The sequence below is a fragment of the Megalops cyprinoides genome, chromosome 2 (assembly GCF_013368585.1).
Source record: "Megalops cyprinoides isolate fMegCyp1 chromosome 2, fMegCyp1.pri, whole genome shotgun sequence".
Taxonomy (NCBI): Eukaryota; Metazoa; Chordata; class Actinopteri; order Elopiformes; family Megalopidae; genus Megalops; species Megalops cyprinoides.
Window position 1 is genome coordinate 12,460,534 of NC_050584.1, and position 11,427 is coordinate 12,471,960.

Below are 11,427 nucleotides of genomic sequence, written 5' to 3' on the forward strand. Positions count from 1 at the left end.
TTACATTTATTTATTTAGCAGACGCTTTTATCCAAAGCGACTTACAAAAGTGCATACAGTATAGATACTACTATAGAAATACATGTATATGTAGGTTTACATGTCACATCAGCTCCATCTCCAACAATTCCTGACCAAGCACAGGATAACAGCTACATGTTTAATTTTGCACCATATTTCTAAAATAGGAATGGGTATGTAGGTCTTTTGATTCATTAGGCATGCTCTGTCGGGTTGCTCCAAACAGCATGACACTGGCATGATGTGATCAGTGGTTACTTTAAGCAGTGACGCAAAGAAAACCTTGACCAAACGTCATGAGACACCCTGAACAGAAATTGACACATTTACAGTTGTTTCGTATTGTTTATGTTGTTGTGGTACTGACTGACATTTAAATACCTGGTATTCCACTCCATTCGGCCAATAGATAAAAGGTGTCTGCCGCCACCTAGTGGTGGATACAAAAGCTTAAGTATTCATCATTTAACAACCTTGCACTCGTAGTATTGTTGCAGTGACAATATCCATGTTCACAAAAACAGTCATCCTTTCATACAGAGGCATATCTGATTCTCCCCTTTGTTTTGACACAATACTATTTTACACCTTTTTTTCTAATGAGCTGTATATTATGCACGCTCGGCTGAATGTCAAAGCTCCAGTTCTTCAAAGACACCGAGGCTGCTAATCGGCTTGATGAAGAGATGACTGTTAATCAGAGTCCTTCATCTCCCTGAGAGATCTGCCGCCTCCCTGGCTCATTTTCCACTGCGGTGTGGAGAGATGCTCTTCTCTTTCATCTCCATGGGGCCACTGAATACAGCTCTTACGTACAAAATGGCACCGTTTCCACAAGTGCAGGAGGGCACTGTGCATTAATCATTCCTGCACAGGAGTTACTGCCGAGCTCACAGATTGAACAGACACTCATTTAGATCAAATTAAGATTTTTCCCAGTACAGATATGTTGAATTTTATGAACTGAATGGTTAACCTCCATACAGTATGAATGAAATTCTTTACTGAACCCTAACAAAAGAGAAAAAGTATAGAGGCTAGGGTATATTGCAGTACTGCTGTCTGTGAGTGTTACTTCTGATCCTCTCTCTCCCTCTCTCGCTCACAAAATGTCACCCCTGTATTATCTCACACCAATCCTCTCGTGAGATGACATTTTGAGATTAACCTGGTTTCATGCTGTCATGAAACATTTTGAGAGGTGCAGGAGAGAGAGAAAAGGCAGATACTATTTGCCTTTAGTTGTGCTATGCTACACCATTTTACTGAGGTTGCTTCCAAGCGTCTCACACCTGCTTGAAATATGACTTTTCTGCACAGTCTTGAAGAGAAGAGATATTTCCATGAGAGATGACACCCTCCACAGGCCTACTGCTGAACAATGATAATGTCATCCGTGTCAAGATGCTTGTACTATTCCACAACTCATCAGACTGTGATAACTTATAGATATGAGTTGGATTTATACCAGAGAGGGTTTTTATCTGAAATTTTTACATTAAGCACTGTCACATGCAGCAGTCTGTTATTGATAGAGCAAGTATGCCATCTGCTCATCTCTAGGTTTATGGAAGTCCTACCTAGACAGCATTGAGAGTTTTACCATTAGCAGAAATAACCACAATGATTCTGATATCTGACAAATATTTTCTTCTGTACCATTTACCCTCATTTTTACAAGCAGATTTTGGACACAGTCTTAAACGGTGCATAATGAAAAAGTAAATTTAAAAAATGAAAAACATCTAAAGAAGTAAATAAAATCATAATGGACACATTCATCACAAAAAAGTTCATTCCTGAGACTTAAGAGCCAGATTAATAAATCTCAGGAATAAGATCCTAGCCAGCCAGGACATTGTGCATTGGTGTCCACCTTTTGAAATGAACAAATCTGTTTAATTGCTGCTAAACCTATTAGATAGCTAGCACATCATATATAGCAGTGTTTTTGACTACATGCCTTTTTAAATAATACACCAGAGGGTGTGCTTCATTGTAATTATTAACACTACAGTGATGCAGTCACTAGGTACAGCATCACCGAACCATGATGGAATGCTCTATCGGGAATCTATGATGGAGCAGAGATAAAAGCACCTGTTATCATGGATAACATCTATGAAAAACAACAAATTTCCATCTAAGGCCGTTAGTCTTTTGTATATAAGTGTGACTTGTGATCACAGGCAAGCATATGCATTTGCAAAAAGAATTTAAGTGAGTTATAGACATATTTTCAACAGAATTTGGATATTGCCATTCTGACTATCATCCAGTGAGACATCATCTTCTGGTAATATATAATTTGCTGTACAGAATACTGTGTAGCATAAAACTGTGTACTATCAATTATGATATTGAAATAGGATAAATATTATTTATTAACATTAATATAAGAATGGTAAAGTTTCAACTTTGCAAGTGGAGATCCCTTTTGACTTTTATATGCAAATACCTAACTGCCTCTTCCTTTTTTTTAAAAAAAAGGAAGAGGCAAAAAAGTCTTACATACCTGATCAAGAGTGAAATAGTAGTTTTGACACTGATTAATGATAACTTTTGTCATCAATGCAGCTTAAAGACACATTATGCAGGTTTTTACCATTTTGGAGGTATGTTTTTGTAGGTAACTAGTTTTTATAAAATCCTAAAATTAATTTTTGATAGCATATGGTTATGTGAAGGACAGATAAACACACCTTTCATTTTCAACTAGCCCCCCAGGCTATTCACTATGTAGTTTTCAGATTGGGGTCCAAAACCTCGCAAGTATAAATACCTTTCTTTTTCAACAGACTGCACGAGTTTGAGGGCACAGACGAAGAAAGTGAAGAACATCAACAAAAAAAGTGACAGTGTTCCTAGTGCTCCTGTACTACCTCCTCTTCCAGTTACCCCACCAACAACCAATTTCCATGGTCTGACAAGGAATTCACTAGTAGGTGACTGTCTGAAAAATTACAGTTCTTTCATGAAAATTTCTTGTATGGTGCGCAGTGTAGGCCCACTGATTGTTGAATCTCCCCAGCCAACTTATCATATCGGGAAAACGTCACAAGTTGTTGGTTTATTAAGTGATACTTGATGTTCAGTGATGATGTTTCTAATCTCACCGTAACCATTTTATTCCACAGGTTTCAGCCATTTGTAGCAAAACTCTAGCAGTGCCCTGGACTGTTTGAATTTGATTGTGGTACTTTTCAGCATTAACATGCAATGGGGCTAACTTTAGGGTACTCTGCAAGTTGCTCAGTATCAGTGTCTGCTAAATGACTAAATTGAAATTGTACTTACAAACTCAGGTGTGAGTTCCTTAAAATACTTGGCTGAAACACAAAATACTAATATATATATATATATATATATATATATATATATATATATACTGCAAAATACTGATATACAAAATTGGTACCCTGACAAATCAGGGACTTTGATTCTCAACTATTAAAAGGGAGCCTGATTTTAACTTTTTTATGGGTATGCGAGGTATCAAACTTTATATAGGACAAATAGCAGACAGGCGTTTTAAAAGGTTAAGTAGATAATTCTTCATTGTAAAACATTTTAATGTATAAAATGCAATGATGTCAATCAATAAATAAATAATAAAAATGTCATGATTTCGTCCTCAACTTCCTTAATCTTCATCGCGAACTGTTCTGAGAGGAAAGTGTTGAATGTTATATACATTTTTGAATTTTACATATTTTAATAATATTCAAGATAATTTAAATACCACGAAGAACGCTAAGATTTGTTTTTCAAACGAACTTAGAAGAGCAAAATGTTTACTTCTTCGAGGCAACTTTATAAGATTAATAAGCTGTTTTACATTGTCATCTCTCTTGACACTTAAAATGTGATGGAAATGTTTGTTTGTATTTAAACACGGCGACGGTTAAAGCTAGCTAGTTAACGTTGCCACGTCACGGATGAGCTCAGGTTACGGCAACGTTACTCCAACAATATAAACCTGGCTGATGGCTACGTTATTTATTTATGATTATTTAGACATGTCTATTAATTGTGCATGAAAGAAATTCAATTTTGCTCCTCTCTGAATTAAATGATATAGTTGATATGGATGTACGTTAGCTTAACTAGTTAGTTAATAATACTGTGGCGGCAGGTTAACCTGCCTCTTTGGGAGTGGGTTAATGGTTGTACCTGGGATTGATGGATTGATCAGGTGCAGGTGATTAGCGTGTGATGCGCGCAGCCTGGGAAGGTAAAAATGAGAGCTGTGTGTTTGGTGGGTCTCTTTTTGCCTGCGGTGAGACGGTGGCTGCGTTGTCGTCGGGATCGGTCGTTCGTAGCTGTTAGAGCTACCGGCGATGAAGCTAGATAGCAGGGGGCAGACGTTCCAGTGGGGGGGGGGGGGGGGGGGGGGGGGGGGGGGGGGGGGAGATTGCCTCCTTTAGCTAGATAGGGACGGTCACCTCTCTACAAATTGTTTCGGGCAACTACACCGCTTCTAGGTTACTCGCACGACGGGCTAATTATTGTGATCTGGTACTAACTACTACTAAGATGCCAACTGTTTTGCCTATGCATGAATTATGATGTACAAATAAAGATTGTTTTTATTGTACAATATTTGTGATTGCTCGAAGCCTCTAGCTCCGGACCAGACCGGGTTATCAAAGGTGGTGGCAGCGGTTTAGCTGGCTCGCTAACATTTATTACAGTATCTAACCGAACAATCAAAGTGGATGAGTACATTTATTGGGACAAATTTCATAGGGCATCGAAATTTAAATTTATTTTCTGACTTGTGTAAACTAGCTGGCCACTTCGCTATTAAATACATGTCATTGGCTTTTTCATGGCGCATGACTACGTACTAACTAGCTAGTTAATCAGTTGCATTTTTCCTAGTGGCAACATTTACTTTCCAATTTCAACGGTGTCCCTTTTTTTGGTTCAGTAGAATCGTTAGAACCGTTTATCCCAAGTTTTGACTGAATTAAATTCCTAGGGTACATAGGCTACTATAAACAAAACAGAGGCTCCATCGAACAACTGTAGCCTATATTGTGTATTTTACACTTATTGTATTTACAATCTCTCATAATGGGGCGGGTACTTCAAATGTGTAAATCCATATTCACTGACTTTAAATCTTATTGATTATATTAAACGATTCCCTTCCCTTCTGATAGTTTTTAACTGTAGCCCTCACTAGCTCCGATCTAATGATGGCAAGGGCGGGAAAAGTTAATCTACTAACTAAAAAGCTCAATCTTCTAACATATAATAATTGTAATTTAAAATTCCCACTTTACAGGTTCTATCATTTGTCGGTATACCGAGGAAAGACTACACATCCTTTAAAAAATGCTTATTTTTATTGCTTTGAGGCCTGAAATGAAAACCCCTTAAGTTTTATTTCCTTCATTTAAACAGGTTTATCCCACAACATCAAACATCAACACATTCTTGAATATTAATTTAAAATAGAAAAACTAAAAACACCTTGGTTGCATAAGTTTAAACACCTTTTATAATGGCACTTGTAATTGTGCTCAGGTCTAGCAATTCACCACCCAAAACACGCCCAAAGCTAATTTACTTCACCTGGGACCAAACGAAGTAATTCTGTTTAGTTAATGATAAAATCAGCTGCACCAGCAGGTTTTCATAGCGGGATTCTTTGTTTCTTAGTGAATGCCAGTGTAAGCAATGGGCAACAAGGAGCTACCAAAACATCTCCATGATCGAACTGTTGAAAGGTACAGATCAGGGGAGGGTTATAAAAACACATCAAAGGGCTTAAATATATCACGAAACACAGTAAAAGCCATAATTGAAAAATGGATTTACTATGGCACCAACATTAAGAGATGGACGGTTTCATGGCAAGGACTAGCCACCATATGCACATAGCAACAATTTTATATGTTCTGAACAATTTTGAAGAACAAAATTTATTTTAGAACATTTTTTGGAGAACCAACTTTTACAACCAAAAAAGCAAGCACTTTTAAGCTCACTACCCTGTGAATGTCTGTTCCGTCCTCTCTACAACCCTTTATGTAAATTGCCGGGCAGTGTAACTCCCTCTACAATCATCACGCAGAAGACACTGGACTGGCTTCGTCTTCCTTTAATGACGATCGCAGACAGGGTGAAACTAAACACACAAACACAGCCATAATGACTATTAACACACCTCAGTAAATAACATTAGCAACCAGTGCGTCTGTGCCTGACTTTCAGTTATACAAACGAACTGTAACTTAACTCGAATATTATGTTATACATAAAATAACCGAAAATATACTTATGTAAAATATAAATTATGTAATTATGTATTACCAACGATGCTCGTATTAAGCTTGAATGTGGGCGAATTAACCGATGTTTCGAACGAATTAGATGAAAGTGACTGAGTTTTCTTGAATTGTTACCAATGGCAACAATTGTATTCGCGGGGAAAAAGAACTCTAACATGGATAACTAAATACATACAGAGAACAACACAATGTGCTTGTTTAGAAACTCACTCGGCAGACAGACCTATTCCACCCTAATGTCTCTGAAAAAATGAGTAGGATGGAGGTGAGCCCAGAGGTCCTGGTCCTGTCAAAACCTACATATCACCATCTCGTTTTTAACACAAATGCTTGATGTTGAAGTAAAACAGGTGGATAATGGCTTTGTGTAAGACATTTATAATTTGATGCAAAATCTACTCCTGACATGTAGGCCTATGCATAGCGAACTTGTAGGATTTTAGCACAGGGCCAGTGTCATTATGAGTCTTACTGGACTTCGCGGGGATTAAGGGCTATTTGTTTAGGAATAGTTAAACGGCAACGTAATACTGACAATCTGAAAATCAATCAATTCACTGGACCTACTCAATAGGTTCAATAATTCAATACAACGGTTCCTGAGGATCAGACTATTTTTACGTGGTCGCAAAACTGTCATGGTATCACATGTTGTCCAATTTAAGGACCTTAACGACAAAAATCTCAGTGTAAAGTCTTGTTGTCATAATGTTATGTCATATTAATCGATTTGTTTAATCTCCCAAGACCCAGAAAAAATGTTTTGATATTTAGAATTTTTACTCTTCATCATCAGTGCTCATCTCATCATCATCACTGGCCACCTTGTCAACCTGTTGACCTCGACCACCTTGTGCCTGAGAAATCATTTCTTCAGCCAGCAGCAGCTTGAAGTCAAAATACTGCAGCCTCTCCTTCTCTGGTCTCCCAGAGACCTGGTGGTCTGAGCTGTACTCGATCCAGCTGTTTGTGGCAGCCGATTAGGGATCGCTTCCTACACTGAAGTAGAGATGAGATGAATTTAAGACCCTATCAAAAATTAGACCACTGTTTCTCTAGAGTCTATAAGGTTGAGTGCCAGAATTAAAATATAATTCACACAGTGAAATGGAGTGTGTGAGTGTATAGTATTTTATAATGATGATCTATTCTGCCCAAATTAGAAACCATGCACACAAAAAGTCCAATGGGTGAAACTGTAATCAGGTTTGATATAAAGAAGGGTCAAAATAAAATCATTGTCACTGAAAAAAGATCATTTTGAAAGCTGGCTGTAAAAAATAAATAAAAATGCACAATGGTAGTTAGTTTTTTTTTTTTTTGAACTTAGGGTTATTGCCACAAAGTGAGACTTGCTTATGTAAACATAAGGATACATTAATATAACTTACCAGAAATTTTTTGAATGTGTCATCCTGCAGCTTTTCCTCTATGATAATTAGCTCCTCCATGGTCCAAATTGGAGGCTGCACTTCATGCTCCTCGTGATTGGTAGGGCTGTTTTGGAGGAGGAGCAGGTCTACCTTTCTGTGAAGGTCAGCAATTTGGCCTTTGACCTCCTCTACACATTGAAGTACAGTCTTGAAAGCTGGAGATGGGAATATTTTCATTTCATTTTCATTAGAATTCTTTCATTTCATTTTCACTAGAATACTTTACAATACTTTAATATGCTTTATTAAAAAAGGATTAGGTCTGGCACTCCATACTGTGTGGAACAACATTCCCATTGTAGTGCTGTAGTGCGTCCTCATGATGCAGCTTTGCCCTTTAGTTGAGACAGTTAATAGTCATTGATTTTGGGGGAAAATATGTTTGTTCATACATAACATGTATACAATAAAATAACTGAAATATAATATGAGTCTACCGTCGCTTCCTCTTGCCCCCTTCCTCTATGTCTGATTAGAGGCCCGAGTGCTCTGCCCTGGACAAGTACTGCCTCGCTTCAGCATAGGTATCTACAGTAGCAGTTAACGGACATATCAGGTAAATGTACTCAAAGGGAAGAGTGGAAATGTTGTCTACATACTTTTTAACATTTTCTTAATGTGTCTCATTGTCTCTAGTACACGATTTCTACAACTAGTGTAAATGTAGTTGTAAGTTTAACAAATATGATAATAATAATACTGATTACTGTTATTACCGTAACACCATGCAACTGACAGTTACTGTAACACTTTATGTGTAACCACAGTACAATATTACCGACATTTAACAATAATATACTGTTACTATTCCTAATTTCATGTGGGCACACCTTTCGTGCCTAGGTTCAAGCAACAGATTGCAGGCAAACAATGCCATTTCTCCCACTATCTAGTCATGGACATACTTTCCTGATAAACTGTCAGCTCACCTGCGCCGTTTTCCTCCCGCGTCTTCTCCCAAATCCTGCCCGCCAATCCACTCTTTTGACCACACATCGCGGGCGCTCCATCTCTCGTCAGTCCCAAAAGTTTATCCCAAGGCAGCCCCATTTCATTTACACATCTGGATACGTCTTCAAAGAGATCATTTCCCGTAGTTGTGCCATGCATTGATTTTAATCCCAAAAGTTCCTCTGTAACGTTCAGACTTGAGCCCACTCCACAGATGAAGATTGACAGCTGGGCAGTATCAGAAGTGTCGCTGCTCTCATCTACAGCAAGGGAGTATGCAATGAAATCTTTTCACTTTCCCACCAGCTGCTGTTGTAGATTGGTGGCAAGCTCACATACACGATCAGCAACGGTGTTTCCGCTCAGGCTCACATTTAAAAAATGCTTGCCTTTTATCTGGGCACACGACGTCGAAAACTTTTATCATGCAGTTTTTCACAAATTCTCCCTCGGTAAAGGGCCGGACCGATTTAGTGATCTCTGCTGCCACAATAAAACTAGCATTTACAGCAGCCTCACTTTGCGATTTGGCTTTTGTGAGCATAGTCTGCTGTGACACCAGACTTCTTTTACACTCTTCTACCTTCTGGAGCCTCTGTTTCATGTCCAGATGCTCGTACTTGTCGTGGTGTTTCGTTTCATAGTGTCGTCTTATGTTATATTCTTTCATTACAGCCACATCAGCTCCGCACACAAGACAAACAGGTTTGCCCTTTATATCTGTGAACGTATACTCTGCCTCCCACCTGCTTTGAAAACCCCTGTTTTCAAAGTCCACCTTTCATTTCGGCCATTTTTTGGGGAGAGGGATAGATAAAATTTGACCTCAGGTGACTAACTGCATGAGGCTGCTGATGAGTGTTAACAGATATTGGGACGAGTGCTCGCAATTGCGGGCCTCGATTGACGTGCCAACGCACTGGCAGTGCATTGTGGGATTTGCAGTATTAGTGGTGCGTGCGATATACCGGCGGGCCAGCTCTGATAGACATTAGATATTATCTTGCGGGCCAAATATAATTCCACCGCGGGCCTTGAATTTGACATATGTGATCTAGACCATCAACTTAGTGGAGCTCACCTGAAAGTGCATCATCCTCTCCTAGTCCGGTGGCAGCTAATAAACCTGGCAGGGCACATAACGCCAAACAAAAGTCAAAAGACAGGGGATCTGATGATCTTGAAATTGAGAAGGTTGCCATTTTAAAGAAAGTGTCTCAAACACAGGTAGGTCCCAGTCAGGATATTGATGAAACATTTGGCAGACAGGGGATTAAACCATACTGCCTATTGCCGCTCTTGCCTATATTTTGTCCTGACGCAGACGCACTCACTTTGGACTCCTTTGTCTGCTGCTGTCCCTTTCTACATTAAATACAGATTTTTTACTTACGTGTAAACATATACTGTCTAATTATAATCTACTATAAAATCTAATCATATGTCAAAAGGTATACTCCCTTTAGCAATGAATGCATGAATACATGTATTATAATAGGCTATAAACAACTATTTAGCTTAATGAATTTGGGCAACCTAACAGTGATATTTCTCACCTTTTCCGCACTTACTTTATTGCCACAATCCGTAGATAAGTAGCTGAGGCCGTGAAGCACTCCGTGGTATACAGTGCTAAGCTCCTGTCTTCCTCTGGTGAACATTTTTTTGTCATAAAAGTTGCAATGACTGGATTTTTTTTTGCGTTTGCTTAATACAAAACCCTGGTGCTTCTTTGTTTTTGCATGATTTTCCAGCGATTTTTCCCTTTATTTTCACCTGAAACTTTGGCTGGACTCAAAACACAGGTGGTCCCCTTGGGTGGGCCTTACCCATTCAGAAAAGTTTTCTCTTTTCGCCCAGTCTGAGTTGTACGTTGTATAAATCGTTTTTTTTTTTTGACGCTGGTGGCTCGTCCGATTTTGTTTTGTCGTCCTCCTCGTCCGTCTCTTCCCCCCATTTTACAAAACCGACAAAATAAAAAGTAAAAAAAAAAAAAACTAACGTTACCTCCAGCTAGCAACTGAACTCACTGTGGGGTCGTGGATGTGGATGCGCGCGGCAGACCGACAGCCCGGGCAGTTGCTAGGCAATAAGGTAAGATTTCGTATTTCTGCTACCAATCAAAGAAAAGTATAGACATGGCCAATCGTCGCTGTGGTTTACCCGTTTACGGACACAGGATTGGATGTATAAACATAACCAGGAAAAAACAGAATAGCAGTAGATGGAAACCAAATGAGGTTTTATTTGAAACTATGACATTGTATATTAGAAGTACATTTTCACAAAAACCGGGACAGTTCGTGTCCCGGAAAAGAATATTAATTTTCCGGGACAGTCTCTCAAAAAAGAGGATAATCCCGGGAAAACCGGGACAGGTGGCAAGTTATAAATTACAGTATACGAGTGTTTAGCTAATGTGGGGTAACTAGTACAGCTGTCAGTGTTGAGCAAGTTAACATTTAGTAATTTGAAATCCATTAACTCAGTTAGATTTTCATACTTGAAGTGAAAACGAACAATTGTTATTATCAGTCTTAACGTTACTCAAAAGATTTGCAGATAGCCTGTTTGCTATCGTAAAGGTGTAAGAAATTATAGCTACTTACTACAGAGTAGGGCTAGCCATGATCTAACTAACTTAGGCTGGTAGTTGGTTAAGGCACAGTTGTGATAATGGGGATTTGTAATTAAGATTGAGATTGGACTAAAATGTGGGT